Genomic DNA, 23561 nt, shown 5'->3' with positions numbered 1-23561 from the left:
ACAGTAAATTCTCTGTAAATTGAACTGAGCCAGAACCGGTTGGAAACAAATGCAGGCTAAATGTTTGGTCACCATGAATAGCAGCCACTGGCTACTGTGTATGTTTCTAATCCTCCTTCTTATAAATTGGAAGCCATTGCTGCTACTTGTAGGAGTGAATTCAGTATAAGAATATCAGGCTCCATCCATGAGAATGTCTGCACAATTCTCTTCTACCTTGAGATACATTCTGAAAGTTGATTCTCTGGTCAAATCAAATGAGAGCTGGAGGACTGGGGGAATGCAGGAATGGCGATCTGTCTGGCACTAATAGGACAAGGCATTTCTCAAGTAACTGTTCCAAGGGAAGTGCTGTTTCTCTCCCTATAGAAATGAGGGACAGTGGTTCCTTATACCCACAACTACGTTCCATGAGTTACAAAGCTAAGACAAGTCTTGCTGCTGGATCAGACCAGAGGCCGTATTAGACAGACTTTCAACAAAGACTAGGAACAGGTTTATCTGTTTACCTGCTTGTCGCCCATACCAATGGTGATAAACTTGTTCCTGCTTGCTCGGTGACTCAAGAGTCAAATCCACGCACTACACTGTATGAAAGGATTTAACTTCTCTTTTAATATTTAGTGTAGAGATGAGTTAGCATGGCTGCATTACTGTCCAGAAGGTAAGTCCATCAATATTGGGGTTCACATTGAGAGGAAATAGAGGAAGAAGCTGCTATCAAGCCTGATCTTTGGTCTGACCAGCAAAATGGCCTTGGGGCTGGCTGGTAGCCAGCTCTGTTACATTTCGGCCTGGAGGATGTTTTTGTCCTCCCAGCAATACCTAGAGATGCAAGTGACTGAAGCTGGAAATCCTCCTTGTAAAGCACTAGAATCTTACTTTTCCTTTGAAAGGATTTCAAATGGGCTTCACAGCTTCAGTTTGAAATCCTTTCAAAGTAAGATTCTAGTCCTCATTTTTTCTAAAGGGTCAGCTAATTTAAATAGGAATGGAGACATTTGCTTTGTACCGAACCAAGACTAATAGCTACACTGACCAGCAGTAAATCTTCAGGTTTTGAGCTGGAAACTTTCTTAGCTGTACTTGGGAAGACTGGTGATTGAAGCCAGGCATTCTGTATGGAAAACATGCAGGCTTCTATGAAACCCTGTTCCCTCCCATTGGGTTCTGGTGCTTTCTGAACTGATATGCTGAACATGTGCATCTTATGAGTCCCTGAAGGCCCTACACTCAGTTATGAACTTTTTGGGCTACTGTGGTTCAGATAATAATAGCAACCCTAATAAAAACTAACTAATAATAGTAACCATTACACAAGTTAGCCCACAGTTTTAACCATGTGTTTGTACTTAATTTCAGAAAAAAATAATAATAATAGGAAATGGCTTAGCAGGAGACAGTCTAATCATCTCCTGAAATGTCTTTGGGAGAAAATATGCACTGTGTACTGAGAAGAGACTTCTGCATTGCAGAACACCAACCGTTGAGGCTGTATTTAATCTATAACTGTCAGCTCTGGAACTAAAATTAGAATTTCTCATGTGTTTGGACAACTCATGTTGACCCCTCAGTCTGTGGAATGTGTATTCCAGAGCAGAAAGGGCCACCTCTTACCTTCTGCCTTTCACAATGGGAATTGGGCAATCATCATTTTTCCCCCTACTAACCGTCCTTTAAGGAAGTGTGCATCATGTTACCCCCAAATTATGCAAATAACTTGTTTACCAAGATTGTTTTACCACACAATTATTCATAATGTCACAACTTTATTTTTAAAAAAGGCTGAAAGATTTTTTTTTTCCTTTCTTTCTTTTTGGCTTTGAGCTGAATGAGATGGAAGTTTAATAGTTTTACTCTGTTTGGGGAGGGTTTTTGTTTTTCCCCAAGATTTTTAACTGCCTCTTTCCAAGAACATATTGTGAGTTTGAAAACAAAAACTTGTGTTTTTAGCTGGTTTTATTATTGTGAAGTGAAGGACTTAGTTTTTTATAGGGATAGCCTGATCAGTAGGAGGCAGAGGCAGCATTTCATCCTGTAATTTTGATTCTTCCACTACCCAACCTGTGACACCTTGTAAGTGATCAATGTAAGATAGCCAGTTTGGTCTAGTGGTTCTGGGTTAGAAACCAGGAGTCTGTGAGTTCTAGTCCCGCTTTAGGCATGAAAGCAGCTGGGTGACCTTGGGCCAGTCCCTCTCTCTCAGCCCAATTCGGTGCAATGTAGACTAGCAACCCAGGCAATGTGACTTGTCATGGCTAAATAGTCTAGACATCTGGCTGCTGGACCTCACAAGGATTTCCCAGCAAGAAAAAGCAGCATGAACACTGAACTGCTACACCATATGATTAAAACAAAATTGATCAATGTAATTGATCGATGTAATATTGACATGTGGCTATTTATGTCTCTTTACCAAATAGCGGGGTGTGCTAATCAGTCTCAACGCGAGTAATCAAATTAAATAGTTAGATGCCAGAAATGCATGTGTAGACATAGTTTGAACTGGATCAAATTGATTCAAATGATCTGATGTGATGCTTCGAACTGAATTGGAAACCTGATCCAGAATTGAATGACCTTGAACTTAAATATCCCTACATCTGCTAAGTAGACAGTTTGGGAATTCGATCTTTTGAATTGTCCCAATTTGTTTTAGGGAGAGGTCATCTTAACTATTTATATCAAGAAGAACACTTGAGGGAGAGGGAAAGAGAAAGAGAACCTAGCATTTGCTAATGCCGTTCAAATTTGGCCCTCATCAACTGCATGGAGGCTGTTCTCTCAGCTTTCCATCTTTAATATGGGGATAACTGTATTAGCCAACTGCACAGGGCTGGATAAAATTTACAGGAAGCCCATTATGTTATGAAGACATCACACTGCAGTGTAGTGATTTCCCTGTAAGACAGGTGGGGCATAAATATGAAGAGAAGACCCAGTGATTGGGTTCTCACATCACACCAAGTCATGATGTGGTTTATTCAGCTTTGTGTCTGTCTGAACTCAGGCAACTGTGATTTGCAAGCCAGAGTCTGTGCTGTAAAGCAATGGATGAACTAAGCAATTGTACTTAATTAACCCACAGTGGTTAAACAAACCACAGCTTACTGCGATGTGTAAACACAGCCAGTGTGATACACTTTGCTTGCTCTAAAATTTTTGAGATGAGATGTTGGGCTTTGGGGTCCAACCAGAATCTCTAGAGCTGCTGATGCTCCATCTCCTCTGCCTAAGGGCCCAGGGAGTTTGCACAGTGCCAAGGGTTAGTCCAAGTTGCAGGGTCTAAGGTAGGGTATTTCAAAAATATGTTTCTTCCTTTCATCCCTTGTAAATGGTTCAGTCCATTTAAATGCTGCTACTTTAATGTATGTAATTTTACAGCTTAGTTAATATAGTCTTGAGTGGTCATGCTAGTGTGTACCAGTCAATTGCAGCCTATTTGTGTTTTAAGTGACTTTGCAAGGCTGGTACTTGCTATTTTTGTAGGTGTGCAATTTTGGTAAACCAGCCACTTTTGTTTTTATTTTGGCCTGTGTGGTTTTCAGGTATAAAGTGACTACAAATATGGTAATGCGGCAACGGTGCTTTGGCACCAGACTGTAACTGCATTTGAGTTTTTGTTGTTTTCTGCCATGCTGTGGCTAGGTATCTCTTTGTTCCCTTCAAATATATGAAGCTTAAAAGGGATTTAGTTACTCCTTCCAGCATGGCTGCAAATGCCTTAAAATAAAAGCCTCAGTGTCCCCTGGTCTTCCCTGGGATTGTACTTCAAATCCATTTTTGGAAAAAAAGACATCAGAGAAAAACCTTACCTTTTTGGGAGCTGTATCTGTGTGGTCAGTGAGGTGCTTCTTTGAGATGGTGCCCAAATTTCCTTTGATGCACTGAGAAGATCAAAAGGCTGGGGAGATCTAGGGTGGATGAGTTGTCCTTCAAAGGACAATCCAGAAATTGCCAAGATGGGTCATCCTGTACTTGGACTGAGATGCTATCACTGACTTGTTGTTTTGGTGTCTTTGAATCAGTGTTGACTCCTGGCTACTGCCTGGACTAGTCCCTGCAGTTTTCTTGGCAAGATTTTAGAAGTCATTTGCCATTGCCTCCTTCCTAGGGCAGAGAGAGAGAGACTGGCCCAAGGTCACCCAGATGGCTTTGTGCCTAAGGCAGGACTAGAACTCACCGTCTCCCAGTTTCTAGCCAGATGTCTTAACCACTACACCAAACTGACTCTCATCATTGGCTTAGGATTAATCTTAATCCTTCTTTGCAAAACAGGACTGCTATGCTGACAAGTTGTATTGCCCCTCCAATTGCCCTATCTAGAAAGGGCTGCTTATAGTCAACTTCACTTTTAGGGTGAAATAAATATGGTGTAATGCTTTTTAACTGTCCCACTCATTACCCTGGACTCTGATGTACTCTTTCATCCTGAATAGAGCAAAAATTGTAAGAATTCCAGGCACAGCTCTATACATCCTTCTTATCCAGCGGTGGACAATCCATTAGCCGCAGGTGACCACTGAATTTTTTTTCTTTTGGCCTTTAGAGCCTTCTCTTTCCCTGGGATTGGGCCACTGAAATTTAACACAACCTGTCAAACAGGAGTGTGATGCCCTGCTGATTTTCAAGTTTTCAAAAGAAAACCTGGCTTATTAAGGCTCACATAGACTTTCCAAACTGATGAAAAGCCTCCTGATTTCCAGCTGGTGTGTCCAGCAGTGTTGCTACATCACTCCCCTGCCCACTGTGGCTAGTGGCCACTGGAAAAAAAAAAAAAGAAATTGTGAGCCCAGCCACCAAAATATCTTTGTGCTCCTGTCTCAGATGCTCAAGCTTTTTTTAGGTCTCCTGAATTTTGCTGATTAAAGATGGAAATTCTGCTGTTAAAATTTTGTTTCCAATGTTGTGAATATGCTAACTTTTTCTGTCTCTCTTTTGGATTGATTTCATAGGGAAGATTGAGAAGCTCCCAAAGAATATTATAATCTGTTATTTGTCACTTGTGTTTGGGAGTCCTTCAGCTTGTTCTTTTGTTGCGCTCTGGCAACATGTTTGTTTTACATAGTGCATTTTAAATACACATGCTTTGGAAAATACTTCACTTGCAAGCCTTTAACAAATGTAATTAAAATTCCTTTGGGTGCTTGACTTTTTTTTTTTCCATGGAGGCAGTCAATTAAATGTTTTTCTTAAATAAAAAATTGTAGTATGGTTAACCACAGACTAAGTCATGCAAAAAGCCCTTTATCCTAGGATGTTCCAAATCAAATCAGAAATGGCTGTCATCTGCAAAGGGGAGTAGAGATAATAAATGTAAGATATGTACACTGACCACACTTCCTTTATTACGAAGGACTGTCCTTTTATTTCACGAAGATGTCCTTTAGGTTTATTTATTTTTCTAAAACTCACTTTTGTCCTTTCTTTCGGTCATTTAACTTTTACAGTACAAATGGTACCACTTAATACACAGTCTTTCACATTCATGTGAAAAATATGGAAATTAAACCGCCTTTTAAAAATAAATTTACACATACTGTTTGATTTTAGATGTTTTTATTAGAACATGTGTTTTTGTAAAGTTTTTTTCTTGGTTTTGCTCTTGAATTTTCCTTTGTAAAGCAAAGTTATGAACATGAACAATTAAAAATTTTTATCCTTATGAGCCTCTTCCAGGGTTTGCCCCTTTTTCAGGTTTGCCCTTTATTTTTTCCAACAAAATATGGTCACCGTAATGATATGCAAAATATCAATCCTGCTGTGATTGAAGCTGCAGGAACCTTTAGTCTACCGCAGCCTTTCTCAACCTTTTGACCCTGGAGGAACCCTTGAAATATTTTTCAGGCCTCGGGGAACCCCTGCACATTCAGGCTCAGATATAGGCCAGAAGTTACAAAATTACTATATTCTGTCATGGGTATGTATGCATTAAAAGTGTTCTTAAGCTGAAAATAAAGAATGAAACTTACCTCTTAATGTGAAGTTGAAATAATTTTTTAAATATATCATGGTCTCCCAGGGAACCCCTAGTGACCTCTCATGGAACCTTGGGATTCCACGCAGCGCTGGTTGAGAAACCCTGGCCTGCCTTGTTCTCACCTGCTTGCTGCAAGGAATGCTTCAAGCTTATGGATAGTTGGTTTGCTTCTTCGTTAAACACCAAAATAGTATTAATAATGTGCTGCCAACCAAATTTGCACATAGGGAATTCATCATTCAGGATTCTGCGAATGCTAACAAACACTGTGATCTGAATTAACAACATGAATTCATATATTATATAATATTTTGATGTTAAAAAGAAGAACGCGTGGAGATTTGTATAGTGGCAGAATAACAAAAGAAAGTTTGACCCAGTTGCATCCTCTTTGCCCTTCTTTTGAGCAAAGACAAATGCAAATGTTGATCACGCAGGCTCGTGCTGTTTGTTAACAGTTACTGAAGTTGCTGGCGGCTGCTTTAGTAGTATTTTTTTTTAATTTCCTCTTCCCTCTGCCCTCCTCTATTTCCTTCCCATCCCATTCCAAAGAATCAGTCTAAGATTCTTATTGCAGATTGGGGATTTATCCAATCAAGTCAAGCACTCGCACACAAACTGTTACTCAGTGCAGCTTTTCCAGGATGTAACCCTTTGTACAATGGTGGGCATTCCTCCGCAGTAGACTTCTGCTCCTTCCAAATTAACAGTTGTACAAAATTGTTACCCTTAAACCATCTTTTCAAGGATGCACTGCTGACTTCTTGTTTAAAAGTATAATTGCCACCTTAGATCAGATGAAAGGGCCAGTGCTGTGTCTCCAGCTGTGGCTAGCCATATAGCTCGGGGAAGCTTATAGAAGACAGCCGCATCTGCTTTAGATGCTCAGGCATCCCTTGCAAGTGCCTTGTATGAACATTTAGAATTGTTTGACCAAAGTCCATGTCTCCTAAGATTTAGAAGATGATGCTTTGTTGGAGGGTATTATATATTATTTATTTATTTATTTATTTATTTTCTATCCCGCCTTTCTTATTTTTATAAATAACACAAGGCGGAGAACATCCCTATTACTCCTTCCTCCTCCTATTTTCCCCACAACAGCAGCCCTGCAAGGTGAGTTGGGCTGAGAGAGAGTGACTGGCCCAAGGTCACCCAGCCAGCTTTCATGCCTAAGACAGGACTAGAACTCACAGTCTCCTGGTTTCTAGCCTCTTGCCTTAACCACTAGACCAAACTGTATGTATATAACAGCAGCTGCTGAGAGTAGCTTCAGTATAGAGGTTCCAGACAAGTGTCTTCTCATGAATCTTTGCTGGTTTCAAGTCAAGTACTCTTGCATGTCTCACCATGAGATCTGCCAATCAATTGAACTGGTTCATCTTCTTCTGCAGCTGTCCTCTCCAACAAGGCACGTTCCAGATGGGTTGAAACTACAACTGCCAGAATTCCTAGACATTGGTTGGGCTACCTAGGAATACTGGTTGTTGCAATCCAGAAGGTACCACGTTAAAGAGAGCAGTTCTAGAGTCTTCTAACAGCAGTTCTAGAGTCTTTGCATGGGCCAATGTGACATGGGGATAAGGGTGTTAAATCAAAGACATCCGACTGGGCTTAGCTTCCAGGCCTAGAGAAGACTGGCCAGATGCTGAATCTACTAAGAAATTCTAGAGAATTAATATATTTGTCCCAGGCAAAAGTTCACGTAGTTGGTCATATTCTATTCCAAATAACCCTTGCCTAATGACATCCTGTAATTAATTATAAGTTAATTCAAAGTACCCTCTTTGTATCTAAATTCAGGTTGCTGTCAGAAGTAGACATTCAAATGATGTACCTTTGGATCCAGATTCAATTGCTCAGGATGGCAGATGTAGATGTCAGGGTGGCTTTTGATAAGGTAAGTTTGTCATTCAATACTGTATATGAATGTATGTAAACAAGAGTCAGCATAGTTTAGTGGTTAAATGGCCCAGTTGGCAACATTGAGAGCTGGATTACATTCTCATTCATACCTAAAGGTCACCCCTGCCCATAATCCATTTCACTAAAGTAATTGTGAGGATAAATTGGGATTTTATTTTTGTAAGCCACCCGGAGTCACCATGAGTGAGTTGGGCAGTCATATAAATCTCTTTAATAAATAAATAAATTGAATAGAGGTGAGCGACTCTGCTTTTTTTCAAGGGTCACATTCCTACTAGGAGTAATATAATCTGTTCAAGGATGGATGGGGTCAAAGCAAACAGTGGATGGGTCCGTAGCCCCAAATTAGTGGGACCACCTATCTTCTCTTGGTCTTACCCCATTTTTCTTTCTTTTCCTGACACGTCCGTCTTTCCCTTTTTCTTCTGTTTCTTTTCTTTTGCCCCTGCCTCACCCCCACCCACCCCATGCAGCAGGCTGCTTTAGTGAAGCTCTAGAGGTTTGAGCTGAGCTTTTGCAACTAGGGTGGCATTGATGCTATGGCTGTGAATTGCCCGCCTCTTGTTTAGGAGCAGATGTGAAGAGAGACAATACAAATAAGAATTTCTAGAATGCTGTTTCCACCCTTAGTGAAAGAAAATTCTTCCTTTCAGCTATTAGAGGCCTGCAACGTGCTGTTGTTTCCCTGTTGATATTTGCAGATAGAGTTAGAGATTGCTAGCTCCAAACTTCCTTTCTGAAGATCAACTATGAAGTTTTTTTGTACAACACCTAGGGGATACTTTCTGGCCCTGGAAGGATGCTCTGTCATAATTGTGTATGAGAAGCACTTTGACACAGCCAGTACCATGGAGATTGATGGTGCAGTAACCAGTTTTCTTGAAACACCTATAAATGAGAGGTAAATTCTGGGCAGCGACTGTTAGGTGAAGAACGGTGCTGGAAGATGGGAGATACATTTTCCAGCTAAAATAGGTGTCTGGAAGAACATATATTAAAATAAACTTTATAAACTACTGTATGTGTCTTAGATAATGGCCTTCTAAGTCAAGGTAGAGCGGTGTTTCTCAATCTTGGCAACTTTAAGCATGCTGGCTGGAGAACTCTGGGAGTTGAAGTCCACACACATTACAGCTGCCAAGGTTGAGAAACCCTGAGGTAGAGGGAAGTGTTTCTTCACGCAGCAGTTAGTTAAATTGTGGAATGCAATGCCATTAAATGTGGTGATGACCACTCATTTAGACTGTTTGAAGGAAACACAGTCATAGATGAAAAGGCTATTAATTGGCTACTAATCTTATTAACAATGAAAGATTAGCATTGCCTTCCTGCTCATGGTTAAAAGCTTCTTGAATGCATCGGGCTGGCTTGTCTCATAAGAGCGAAAGCTAAGCCTGATCCAGGCAAGTTCCTCTTAATGATAGTATCAGCTGTGAGAAGCTGGTAGCAACATTGCAGTTAATGGCTTCTTTCCCACCATTCCATAGCTAAAATCTTTTAATATAGCTGTTGGTATTAAGCATGTTCATTTCTGAGACTTTTACCATTAGCCCAAGCAGTTTCCAAGAACGATCATCTGAAAATAGTCCCAGTTCTTCTCTTAAGGTTCTCTTTTCTCACCAACTAGACCACATTTTTCTTTTTTCTTTTCTTTTTTGATGACAGACTAAAATGAGTGGTGCCACTAGACTTTCCAATAAAACTTGGTATGTTTCCTCACCCCTCCTCTCCCCTTTCATTTTCTTTTCTTTTTTGAAAAAAAAAAGTAAGTCAGTGACTGGACTTTCCCATCGGCATGCTGAGTCCTTTTCTGCCTTGGGTGTATTTTCAGCAGAAGAGTTGGATGCTGTCCTTTTTTTGCATCTGTTCCACATTCCTTGTGGTTTTTCTTTGCTGCCACATAAACATGGAACAACAGAGATTTATAGACAAAATCTTGGCTGCTGGCAAAAGCAGGTCAAATAATCTGAAAACAGATTCCAATAGTTCATGATCATCAATCTGAGTGCTCTCAAGTGGCCATCCATATATACCTATACATATACATAAAAGTGTCACTGAACACAACATCATGACTTCACAGATGTGGAGGATTTGAACTCACCTCTCCAGGCTTAAATATTGACACAAAATTCCCAGTTTCATTCCAGTTCTGAGAAGCCTCAGCTTTGAATTGGACTTCCGAGGGGATTAAAGCAGATTGTGTAGTGTAAAGGAGTACAGAGATGAGTTTGGAGAAAATATGCGGCAACCATTAGTAAAACATTAGCTTAGCCCAGGAAAACAAGAAAGTGTGAGAAAGAAAGTCAAGATTGTCCCACATTGACTTTCTTTGGTATAAGGAGGAATGAAGGGGAAATGAGGTCAGGCTTTCAAGATTCTGCTATTGTAACCTAGATCAACAAAGTATCATGTTTTAGAATTTCCTGAGAAGTTTCCTTTCTGACCTGGCTTACTGAAAAGAGCCACAACACATAAGATTTGGAAGCTGTAACATTTTTATCCTAACAGAGCTTAACTGAGTGGTTTGCCATAGGATAGAAGTCAGCAACCCAGTGCCCCCCTCTCCAACACCCCTGGCCAGTGTAACGGGTAGAGTGCCAAGGGGTAGCCTGAAATAGCTGGTAGGATCCATGGTTCTTCATCTCTGCTTGAGGGCAACTGGCAAAATCCATGGATCAGCATTAATTTAAGCCTCCTGTCTCCCATCCAAATTCAAAACTGTCTGATGCATTAACCATTTTTGACAGAGTCTGTCATGCTAGGCTGAAACTCTCTGCTTTTAGCCAAGCTTGAGAGTGACTCATTCAGAAGGGGTGGGGAGAAAGCTTGGATGGAAAGAGGAAAAACATGGAGAGCATATTGGGCAAGGTCAGATTCCTTCCTTCAGCTTGGTCATAGAAAACTGGATCAGCAAAATGTACACTGCTTGAGGAATATAAAAGACTAAAGAAAGTTTTGGTTGGAGGAATGAACAATTTCCCATCCCCTTGGATCAAGGAATAATGGATACAGTATTGTAAAATAGCTATTAAGATGGCTGTGGATGAGACTGTTTCCTTGAATGCCTAACAATTTAGACAAGTTGGAGAGTGCAAGACAAAGATAATGCTCTAAGAGATTTCTAACAGCTGAGTAGCCAGGATCAAATTATTACACTCGGTGAGATTGTTCTTATAAGTTGATTGGTGTGCATGCTTAGCCCCAGGAAATTCTATCCCCAGTGCTGCTAGGATGAATTTCGGTGTTCTGTTCCCACCAAATTTTGCAGTGGGGTGGCACTAGTATCAAAGATCACTGTGCATGCTCAGATGGCATGAAAGCACAGCTTGTTGCTTGCTCGCTGACCAAAAATGGGCCAGTCAACCCAGCCAGCTTGTTTTCCGCCAGTATATGTCAAAGATTGGCCAAGAGCAGACTGGATGCTGCCTGGTGGTGGTGGTGGCCTGTTTTTTGCCAGCAAGGAACGAACCTTGCTTTATCCATCCCTCCATTCATTGCTTGGATTCTGGGAATCGCTGATTATTGTGTGGATGATACATCACTCCTGGTGTTAAAGAAGTATTTTCCCCCTTTTTCTGACACCACTCAAAGGTAAAATCCATTTCTCTCCAATTATTTGAGGAATAGAAGCAAGATGAGGATTGGCAAGGGAACAGCCAGTGTTATACAACTATAATGTACAATTAATTCAAGGATGGGTAGGGAGCAGTTCAATTCAACAGTGAGGAAGGATTGAAAGACATTGAGAAACGGGAGTGGGTCCAGTGAAGGGAAGGCAGTTCCTTCTAAAACTGTAAATTTGATCTGAACTTTGTATATCTATGTCAGCAGAAGTCTGCAACTTCAGAGCCCACCAAGAGTTCTTTCCAAAGCTGCCACTGCATTATAATTTGTATGTGACAAAACAGGATTAAATTCTTGAGCAATGATCCATTTGGCAGTGTTGCATTTAATTTTAATGAAGTTTCAGTTGAAAATGAAAGGGAAATGGGGTTAATTTTTATGTTGAGCCCTCCCATGTCTTTCCTGTGGTCCTACCCACTTGGGTGGGGCTGTTTCCCCACTGGGAAGCCAGTAATGCAATATTGCTTAGAGGGATTAAGAGAGACCAAATCTCATCTTTCATAGGTCTGTTCACCCATAGATTCTGAAGTTTGAGGATAAATGGAGGATTGTTCTTGTACACTTCCAACCTGGTGACTTTTTGGTCTGAAGTTTCTAAATGCAAAGACAGAGCACAACCAGAAGGTTGTGCAAAGACACAATAAGCCCAGCATTTCATGGATGGAGTGAGAAAAAGATGGTGCAGGTTTTATGTTGACTGGCTGACATTTGAACTGGGCAGGATCCAAGTCTCAAAAGAAACATGAAACTTACTTTTTAAAATTACAAATGTTTTTGAAAGCAGTTTTTGCAGATGTCAGATTTAAAGAGCTGGCTGTTCTCTTCTTCATAAGATGCAGTCCTTCGATTGGAAATTGTTTGATTGCAGGACCAGTCCTTCTAGTCCTTAAAAATATTTTGCTTCAACTTCTTTTTTGCTGGACTTAAAAAAAAATCCTTATCAGAATTCACTATAAGCCCTTACTCCAAGGTCTGTGATAAAATGATGCAAAAGCAGTTGCCACATGCTTAGCATACTTAACCTGACCTAATGGTTTTTGCTTTTCTGCTTTTTTTTCCCCACTGTATTCTTCTGAAAAAGTAGTTCCAGAATATCTGGCTGGAAAACTCAGCCAAATCTTTCTTTTTAAAAAAGTGTTATCCACTTGCCCTAATAGGAAAGCCAGCCCCTGTAACTCAGTTCTGATCCTTCCCTGCAGGTTAAAAGTTGACCTAGATTTATTTCCAATTGCTGAATATTTAATCTTCTGTCTTGCTGGGGTTTTGGATGCTGTTTTGTGGCTTTTGTGGCCCCCAAAGGAAGCTGATACTGTAAAAAGAAGTTACTGACATTTAGTCTGCATATTCTGAATACCTATGCCAAAAATGTCTCTATCACATTGGTACACAGAATGAAGAACTTGGCTTGCTTTAAGTCCCACAGTGCTTTTTTGCTATCCTGCAAAAATTAGTGGGAGAAGGGAGAAAGAATGGTGATAGAAACTAAAGATGGCTCAAATCGGCATCAATAGGTGGCTTTTAATTTCTTAAAATCTATTGCTCTTTTTACTCTGTGGGCATTATTTTTCAGGATTGCAGTGATTAGGAATTAAATTAGGCTTTTTTGGACCTGGGCCATGTATATTGATCTGGAGCAATGCTCTGAAATGAGCAGTGTGTGTAAAGCAATGATGGGGAAGCTGTGGGGTTTCAGAGATGTTAAAGAGCGTCTTAGTCAGTAGGGCCAGTAGGAAGGAATGCTGAGTGTTTTGTTCAGCAGCACTAAAATATTTCCTGTGCCTGGGAATGCCATGTGTGATTCCAAATCTAGCCAAAGTTTAGCCTCTGTTGGTTTGTGAAAATGCCTAGTTTGGAGGTCCTCCTGATGGAGGAAGTTAGCAACCACTTTTATGGATGTGTCTCCATTCATCCAGAGAGCTGTTGGGAATAAAAAGCCTTCAGTACAGACAAGTTCCCTTCAGTAATGGATACATTCCTCAAGCTGTGTTGGTGGGGCCATCTCTGATGAGCAAATGTTGAGGGTGACCACATGGAGCTTCGATCTTTCCCTCCTTTTCCATTGCCCACCATCCTCACTTCCCAGCAGTCCCATCCAAATTCCTCTCTGGATCATTGCAGTTGAGCTAATTAAAATCCATCCCCTGCTAGCTGCAAGGCGAGCGGAGTCTGCCCTGAGCTATCTAGTCACACTGCCCTCTCTTTTTCCAAAGGGGCCATCCCATTCTACTTGGGAGGTGGCCATAGCAGGAGGCAGAGGAGAAATGCTTGCTGTGTAATTACAAGGCCCCGCTTTTGCCATCCATGGATTCCTTAGCTCTGACAACTTCGCTTGCATAAGCAGGAGAAGTTGCTGACAGCCTTTTCTGCCTCCCTCCAGGGTGCCTCCCGTCCTCCAGAAACGCATTAGAGTTAATGATGCTGCCTTGAATGGGTCGACCTCATTGTTCCATTGCTCTATCACATGCCCATTGCACAAAGGGGATCCTTGGCCACAGCATCCTCTTCGTGTCTGATTCTGTGCAAAAGCAGGCAGGGCTGGATAAGGAGAGTTCTTCTGGCTGCATAAAGAGAATAGACCATAACCCTGAGCTCTTTTTCAGAACTGGCAACTGGGGCAGGAGGCTTTCCAGTTAAGACACCCTCTAATTATGCCAGGGATGGGCCACCTTATCTGCAGCCAGAGTCTACACTTTTAAGCATGTATAAAACTTCTTTGAAAACTCACCTTGCAGCGAACACAGAGGAGGGTATGGACATCCTACAGGCTGCAAGTCCTGAATTATAAGAAGACCCATTGATAATAGTAGATCCAATGCAGAAATTCTCCTCTTCCTGGGAGTCTTCAAGCAATTCTTTGCACCTCAAGTTGTCTGAGCCTTAGGAAAAGGACAGATAGCTTCGTAATGTTTCATTTTGGTTGCCTGTACTTTCCTGAAGAAAGTACACGTGGATGCACACTCTAGTGAGCTTATTTGGCCAAAGACGTTGTGAAAATAGTCAGAACTGAAAATCAGTTTATCCAGCTCCCAACCAGAAATATTCAGCCATGGGTGGTGATGCACAGATATGGGTGTGCTCATGGTGAGTGCAATCTTAAGCACCTAATGTTAGGTGTTGGATTCTTTAGGTTGCATTTTTTTTTTCCTCTTGAGGATCAGATTCTGAACCCTGGGTGGCTGAAATAGAGATCAGAAATCAGTCCTGGCAGCTAAGCACTGTTCAGGAGCTTGGAAGATAAATATGCTGAGTGAGGGCCAAGTTCCAGAAAAAGATCTCTCCAAAATGCACATATAAGTGTGCTTTGGTGAGCCTGTCCTTGACTTCTATATTGTATCTTTTAAAAATGGGCATGTATTCATAAGAAATATCGGGGGGGGGGGCATTAACTTGCAATGTATACAATATCATTTTTCATGGAATGCGAGCAAGTTTTAACAATTCAGAGAACTGAGCATTGTGCATATTGCTATGCTCTTCTAGCAGCTTATTTGCCCAACTGAGCAATTTTAATTTCTTTTCTTTTCTTTTCTTCTTTTTTGTATCTTCTGTCTTTCTCATTGCAGGCACTTTTGCTATACTTGGATATAAAGGAGACTCCAATCCCTTTTGGATTAAAAGCAGCAGTCAAGCCGCTGATCAGAAATCCAGGTGTCTCCAATGCTATAACCCCCTGAGACTGAGAGTACAGATGATGGACGATGTGACAAGACTTTTGGGGAACAACCCAGGATGCAATTCTGCAAACTCTTGAAAGCTTGCTAAATCTGCTATATCCTGCATTGCCTTAATTGCAGGATGGCTGCATGATATCCTGAGATGGTTGTTAAAGGCTTTTTATTGGAAAGTGCCTTGGAAAAATAACATTCATTTTACAACCAATAAATATTCTGACAAGGGGGGCAAGCCTTGTTGTGTTATTTCATATGCTGGGCTCTGCTCCTTTCTAAGCAGAGAGGGGCAAGGGTTTAAGCTGCCTTGGAAGTTAAATACTTTTTCTGGTGGTTCTGTTTCCTTAATCCTGGGATGATGGAGGTAAGTTTCGGTTACAAAATACAATCTGTGGCTAGAAACCGGGAGACCGTGAGTTCTAGTCCCACCTTAGCCACAAAGCCAGCTGGGTGACCTTGGGCCAGTCCTGCTTTCTCAGCCCAAGAGCCAATCAAGTGTGGTATGAGAGTTCTAGTCCCGCCTTAGCCACAAAGCCAGCTGGGTGACCTTGGGCCAGTCCCTCTCTCTCAGCCCTAGGAAGGAGGCAACGGCAAACCACTTCTGAAAAACCTTGCCAAGAAAACTGCAGGGACTTGTCCAGGCAGTCTCCAAGAATCAGACCCAGCTGAATGGATTAAAAAAAAAAATCACAAAGGCATTCATTGCAATTGCTTCTTATATCCCACTTGCTTTCTCCAGATGAAGTGGAGGCATTCCTAGATCCTCAAGCAGGCTCCTTGGATCCAGTGTCAGATCTGGAAAATGGAATCAGATCTTTAAAGCTGTTCTTTCCTGAGAAATCCTGGCAAGGAATGAGTTTACAAGACCTAGAAGGAATTAAATGCATCGATGCTTGCTGAGTCCTAAAAGGCATGGCTAACTAATGGGCCACGTATAGCCCCCTTAAGCCACAACTCTGCATCCTCCAGAGACTTTCCCTCAACTCTGTTGAATCTGGAAAGCAAAACACAGTCCTGTGGAATTCTTTGGCAAGGAAAACCACTGAAAATAGGTGTGGCAACCTTCATAGGGTTTATTGCTAGGGAGAGATGAAGACAGTTCAATTGAATCTTTGAAGTGAATCAGCAAATGGTTTTAGAGCACTGAGTCAGATGCTTTAAAATAATTTTAAGTACCTCCTGGGTGTGCAGAGAGGTCTGAATCAAACTGATTTTCCAATCAGAAATCTTAATGTGTTGCCAATCTAATGGTTGATTCAGATTTGATTTTTAAAATATGGCATTTTTCTCATCAACCCTGCCTCAACAAAGAGCAGAAAATATCAGTGTTGACTCAGCTAAGGTTATGCCCGCTTCAGCCTTCTGAGAACAGGAAAAAAAAATTACAAATCAAGGGCAGCCTCCATCTGAAAAAGATTTCCAGCTTGTCACCTGGAATGAAGATTATATGACCAGCATAGTTCTGAAAAACTCAACTCATTACTGAGTACAGCCCCATTCTTTTTTTCAAGCAAAGAAACAGTTCTTGAGTAGATGCATGTTAAGAATCACTTCAGCAAGGAAGATTTTGCTAAAGCATCTCACAGAGAAATGCTCTTTTAATCACTCTCTACTATGATTTTAAAGGCGCATTGCCTAATCCTGCAGCTGTTTTGCATTACAACTCCCAATGTTCTCAGCCAGCCCTCTGGGGAATCCTCCATGGGTGCACAGAGCCAGGAATTTACTTCTGAAACAAAACTGAGCATAGCAACATGCTAACTGAGCAGTCTAACTTCAACGCCGATGTTTCGTTTCCAGTCAAATCTACCAAGGTGCCATTCAGTGATACATTATACCTCTTTATTTGTCTGCCCATGGATAAAGTTACAGATATGGAGCCAATCACCCTTGCATGCTGGGCTCAAACTCGAGAGTTAGTGGCAATGCAGTCCACACGAGTCCCATTGAGTTCAGTAGAATTTTGGCTCAGGTAAGTGCATATAGGATCTATGCTGGGTGTTTTTTATGGGGCCTGTATACTTGTTTAATATGGCCACACCCACTTTTTCTGGTAGTTCTTATTGCACTAGGGAATGTCTAGTTGTGTGCTGAGTAAACACAGATGCAGCAGTGCTGACTTTCTGGAGTAGTAAACTATAGTTCCAGGCACTTTTTTTTTTCAGTCTAGGGATGTTAGTAGAAAATCTGTATAAATCAAGGGGGAAAAATGTAGCTTAGTAATAGACGATCTATTTTCCATTAGAAGAGTGTCTATTTCAATTTCCTATAAGGCTGGAAAAGTTCTTTGTCTCTTTCCAGGCACAGATTCAGTTGAACCTGCCCCAGAACCCTATGCAACCTGCAGGGTTTCCATGAGGTCAATCCAGAGGTTTCTGAGATGGCTGATGTTGAAGGAAGAAATCCATTGTTTTAGGGTCAATGTTAAAACTTTCCTTTAGAAGTTTTGGAACGTTGTATTTATCCATGTAGAATCCTACCTTGCTTGAGGGCTCTGTGTTGCATCCTGTGGCTTGTTTTGAGTTAGGCCGACTGTCTTGTGCTCCTCCTTCATAGGGGAATAAATCTTTCCTTTGGTGTAATTATAGAGAGAGGCCACAGCAGTTGGCCACCATTTTAGAATTCTGCCAGATGGCAGATGGCTCTCGCTGGGCTGATTTAGCGCAAGGCTCCTTCCGTTTCTCTATCTTCGTATTTGGAGCCTTCAAGGCTCAGATCCAGACCATTCTGAGGTTAGGGTTCTGGCCTGCACTTTGCTCCCTGGTGGGTCTATTTCCCTTGTGTTGGCAGCCTTGCCTCCTGCCTGCCTGACATCATGTCACTGACTCATTTTCAAACCACAGAGCATCAACTGCTAATATGACTCAAAAAATAAAAAAAACTGGGTCAAATAGAAAGTGGGGAACACTGGAGAGTTTTGGGGTGGAAGGACACCAGAGGCTGCCTGGAAGAAAACAGAATGAGGGTGAGGACAGTTGGAAATTGATCTGTAAAACACAGGTAAAGCAACTTTCCTGCTTCTGTTATCATAGTTTTGCAAGGAAATATCAGTGGAGTTTGGGGCATGATAATATCCCATGCAGGCCACAGCCAGTATCATCTGCTTTTTATTTCCATGACATTATGCAACAATCACCTTGCGATAATTGCAATTTAGCCGGGCGAGCCGTGCCACTGCTGACCAAACTCTGAAAGTGTAACTCTCTTGCAAATTTTTGGTCCTTGGGTATTGAAAGGGAAAGAGGGAAAATATTGACCCTCTTTGGAAAAAGCCCAAATATCTTTCTAAAAGCTGGCCTGCAAACATTATCCCCCCGCAACTTCTGTGACTTTTGCGATGGTGATATTCAGTAATGATGCTGAAATTAGCTTGATTTATAATAATGTGCAGAGTAAATTTGTGTTAAAAAGGTAGAAGTGTGTGTGTGTGTGGGGGGGGGGTGTTTGATTTTTTTTTCCTGGCATAACCTAGACCTATTTCACAATGTACTTAAATAAGAGCCCTTGAGACTAAACAGAAGGTGTAGCAGGTGTAAGTAAGGGAGGGATGCCAAGTTCCTTTCTTGTGCCTTTCCTGGACCTTCTGTGACCACAGTGGCCATAAATTGTTGATGCAGTCCCTCTCCCATTCATTTTCAAATGGGGGACAGATGAAAATTATCATATGATCCCTCAGTAGGTCGTAAAATGTACAAGTCTGCAAATCAGACTTGACCTTTGGTAGCTACAGTATATGGATATGTTGAGCATGTGATCTGGAACCAGGGGAGTTCTTAGTGTCTGGTGACCATGAGATTCTCTGGCACTGCCCCCTGCCACAGGGAGTCAGGACCTATTAGATCGGTCTGTCCCTGGTGACTGATGGACCCTGATGGATTCCAGAGGATGCTGGGGTTATTCCCAACAGTCTGCTGCATGGTCTGACTGAAGCCTTAGCCATTGTTCATGAAAGAGCAGCTGAGGCCATGGATCATATTGCACCCACCTCTCTCCTCTCATGGATCCCACCACTCCCTGTGGTTCATGGAGGATCTGAGAGAGATGAAACGAGAGATGTCTAGCATGGGTGGAGGACAAGGGACAAACTCGACCAACACAAGTAAGAGCTGCTATTAAGGCCTACTGGTGGTGGTCTCGTTTAAGGTGACCCAAGTCCTCCTGGGGAAGGGGGACTTGGAGGTCTACCTACAAGGCAGTGTGGAGGAATTTGCAGAGCATCTGTTGGACAAAATCGCTCATATTTGTTCCAAGTTGTATGCCAGCTTTGGTACAGGTCCAGGGGAGATGACTGGGGTATGGTCTTGCCCAGTTATCTGGAAAAGTTTGATCCTGTTGGGCCTGAGGAAGTGGACAGGTCCTTATGACTGTAAGCTCATCCACCTGCTACTTAGATCCATGCCCCTTCTGGCTAGTTAAGGCTGTCCGGGGGATGTTGTATGGTTGGATCCTAATGGTGGTTAATTCTTCTTTGAGAGAGGGGTTTTTTCCACCACCCCCCTTAAGGAGGTGTTGGTTTGCCCCCTTCTCAAGAAGCTATCACTGGATCCTACCATACTGGACAATTTTCACCCAGTATCAAACCTCCCTTTTTTAGGGAAGGTTGTGGAAAAGGTGGTTATGCAGCAGCTTCAGTGGGCCCTGGATGAAGTGGATTATCTGAACCCCCTTCACTTGGAATTCAGGCCTGGACTGGGGATGGGATGGAGGTGGCAATTGGTTGCACTTTTAGATGATCTCTGGGCATCTGTCCTTACTCTTCTTGATCTCTTGGCAGCCTTCAATACCATTGACCATGGTATTCTTCTGCATTGGGTCTGTGGGCTGGAAGTGGGTGGCACAGTATTGTGCTGGTTCACTTCCTTTCCATGGAGCTGGTACCAGTTGGTATTAATTAGGAGTGAGAGGTCCCGCCCTTGACCCTTATTATGTGGGGTTCCACAGGGTTTGGTACTCTCTCTACTCCATTTAACATCTACCTGAAGCTGCTGAGTGAGATCATCCATTGCCATGGGGTGAAGCATCATCAGTATGCTGATTATACTCAGTTAAATATCTCTGCCCTGGTGAACTAAGTGATGCAGTTGACATCTTGCCCCAGTGCCTGGAGGCTGTAGGGGTTTAGATGGGGAAAAACAAGTTTCAGCTGAACCCTGGCATGAATGAATGGCTTTGGGTTTCAGGGCCTTCTGAATCTGGGACTTTACCATCTTTGGTACTGGATGGGGTGGCACTGCCCCAGATAGACCTGGTGTGCAATCTGGGGGTCCTTCTAGACTCATGACTCCTGCTCAAGGAGCAGGTGGCAGTTGTGGCTAGGAGGGCCTTTGCACAGCTTTGGGCTGTGCCCCTTCTTAGACTATGAGGCTCTCCTCACAATCACTAATCTTCTAGTCACCTCCAGAATGGATTACTGTAACATGTTCTACATGGGGCTCCCCTTGAAGAGCATCTAGAAGCTTCAGCTAGTGCAGAATGCAGCTGCACGTTGTGTGTGCCCCTAGGAGGCACACGTCACACCTCTGTTCCATGAGCTGCATCGGTTGCAAGTTTGCTTCTGGGTGCAATTCAAGGTGCTGGTTTTGACCTTCAAAGCCCTACATGGCAGGGGCCAGGTTATATGAGGGACCGCCTCTTCCCGATTACATCTACCCATCCCACCAGGTCAGGCAGGGGGGTATGCTGTGGGCCCCGTCTCCAAAGGAATTCCATCTGTGCCCTTTCTACTGAGGCCCCCACCCTTTGGAACATTGCTCCCCCTGTGATGAGGTGAGCCCCATCTCCGTTAGCCTTCTGGAAGCCCTTAAAATATGTTTCCTTCACCAGCCTTGGAGATCCCAGAGACAGCCTGCAAGGTGGCTGGGTGAGATTAAGTGATGTTTTTTCTCCTGGTTTCTTGGGTTGCGTCTGTTTATTTTATCTGTTTACTTCATCTGTTTGCTTTATTTATTTTTTGATAGTTTTTAGATGGTTGCAGCGTTTTTAACTCTTATTGTATTGTACGCCACCCAGAGTCACACATTTGTGAGATGGGCAGTTATACAAATATGCTAAATTAATTAATTGATTAATAAGTTTGGCAACAATACAGAAATGTTTTACCATTACTACCATCTAGATTTTTCTTTTTAAGCTTCCCAGTCTAGCCCATACCCTGGGGAGTGTCCTGGTGGTCTCCCCTCCAAGTACAACCAGGTGAGACACTGCTGAGTTTCTGAGTCCAGACCAGGTCAGCCAAATGCTTTGGCCTGTTTCAGATGAAAGGGAGTGAGAATTGCTGAGTGGCCATGTTGAATGACCTTGACAGTTGCCTAAGATTTGGTGGAATTTTATTCTGCCCCTGCCCTCTGCGGTAGGAGGCAGAGCATTCAACAGGGCATAAGAGCCCTTGTCTCAGGAAAGCCTCACCCATGGAGAACCTGCTTAGCTTCTCTCTGCCTTCTGCCCTGTTCCCAAGCATTGCCCACGGGCTTTCAAGCCTACCTTCTGATCCTTGAGGACTCTCAGCTGCTGTTTTAAAAACAAAAGGAACAGCAGAAACCAAAACAACAACGAAAAACGCAGGAATTTGGAAGGGTAAATGGGCATCTGCTTCTGTGTTATCTTGCTTAATAATGGATGATCAAGGCTGCCTGAATCTCTTCATCTGATGTTCTTTGGGTCAGGAAGAAATATTTCATTTTGGGCATATGAAATGATTTTTGCAGCATCCGAAAGTTATTTGCACCCCCACTGGTGCATGGTGGAAAGCCATTTTTTTTTTTTTTTACCCATCAGTGAGGTTGAAACCAAGAGCTGAAAGAAAGAAGAAAAGTCCCCAAACCAACCAAACTGTTTTAGTGCCAGAGCTGTTCAGATTTAGATCAAGACTGGAGAGTTACAGAATGTCCTTCCCCACTTTTTTCGCTCTTGCGGGTGGAAGACCCCAACCTTCACTTGCCAAAGACAAGGATGCTCTAAATTTTCTGCCTGGGACAAGGGTAGTATTGCTGGCCCGGCAGAAGATGAAGAAACAATAATTGGCCTTCTGGAAAATTACACATTCACTCAAATTGCCACCCCAACAAGGGGGAGGCAAGGTGAGTGAGCCTCTTGTAAACAAGATCTGTGCCACAGAGGCAGAGAAGAAAATTGTCTCCACCCCGCTGTATAAGAGGCAAGCAGGTACCGGAGGCCGGAGCAGTGAGCAGGTTTCAGCAGCTAGCCAGTCAGGCCACTGAAACAGATCTCTTTGCCATCCAGCCCAAAACAAATTGGAGAACCACAAAGGGCCTGTGGAGGGAAATCCATGTGCAAGCCAAGTCCTTGAACTACTCCAGGTAGGTTTCAAGCTAGCTAGGACTTGTTTCTCCAAATAATTTGTCCCTCGGGCAAATGAGGACATTTGAACTTTTTTTCCCCCTAGATTTTTTTTTTATCCTGCCTTTATTATTTTTATAAATAACTTCTGGTTTTTATCAAGATGGAAATACCTTAGTTACAATCAGGGGCTGGATTCTGACCTCAGTCATCTAAAGCAGAGATGTCCAGCTGGTTTTGGACCACACTTGGTCTTTGGGAGACTGTATGTGGATAGGGTTAGGATAGAACTGAAATTGGCTTTGATTTCCTGTTAAGGGCAGACAGTGCGGTGGGTCACTTGGACCTGATAATTGTCCCCTTTTTTCTGTATTAATACTTAACAAGTCAGTGGAAATGGAGCACCGTACCTAAGGAGTTGGAGGGCTGGATTTAGCACTAGACCTTTAAGCTGTATACCTAAAGTCCCACTTATTGCAGAATATTTTCTACTTCCCTGAACATCAGCATTTTTCAGCACATCTGGATAGAAATAACTGAAGCAAAGGCAGATCCTTGAAGATCTGTGGAGCCCAGCATTTTTTATCCCACCTTTATTATTTTTATAAATAACCCAAGGCAGAGAACATACCTAATACTCCTCCTTCCTCCTATTTTCCCCACAACAACAACCCTGTGAGGTGAGCTGGGCTGAGAGAGAGAGAGTGGAATTCAAGAGGCTACAAGGAGTTAGAGCACCAGGGTCAAAGGAGTTCTGTGACACCTGGGAGGCTGTACAGTTTAGTGTGACAGTAACATTTGGCTGAGGTAGACCAGTATTAAAGTGATACAGCTCTCTACTTCACCATTTTAAAGCAAGTTTCTGATCCTTAAAGGAAGGTATATAAGTGTCTGGGTATTATGCCTGATGAAACTTCAGTAAGGTCCATACTTAGGGGGCAGCTAAGGTTTTCTTTTATTCTTGCACTCTGGCAATGGAGTTTCAGAGTTCTGCATATTCCCACCTTTCTGTAATTCTCAGAATCATTTCTGCAAAATAAGCAAATCTAGACAACTTTGTTTAA

General features: G+C 42.4%; 1 long non-coding RNA gene across 2 annotated transcripts in view; it reads left to right on the top strand.

Moving 5' to 3' along the window:
* Positions 1-15413, top strand: part of LOC134504723 (uncharacterized) — a 42347-nt gene extending 26934 nt beyond the window's left edge. For both annotated transcript variants that reach the window (XR_010068669.1, XR_010068670.1), the window contains exons 4-5: positions 7784-7880; positions 15097-15413. This is a non-coding gene — a long non-coding RNA (uncharacterized LOC134504723). The remainder of the gene's footprint in view (positions 1-7783; positions 7881-15096) is intronic.
* The last annotated feature ends 8148 nt before the right edge of the window (positions 15414-23561 follow it).

The sequence above is a fragment of the Candoia aspera genome, chromosome 13, assembly GCF_035149785.1.
Source record: "Candoia aspera isolate rCanAsp1 chromosome 13, rCanAsp1.hap2, whole genome shotgun sequence".
Classification (NCBI taxonomy): Eukaryota; Metazoa; Chordata; class Lepidosauria; order Squamata; family Boidae; genus Candoia; species Candoia aspera.
The sequence above is the reverse complement of the archived record's forward strand: the minus strand, read 5'-3'. Positions and strand labels throughout refer to the sequence as shown.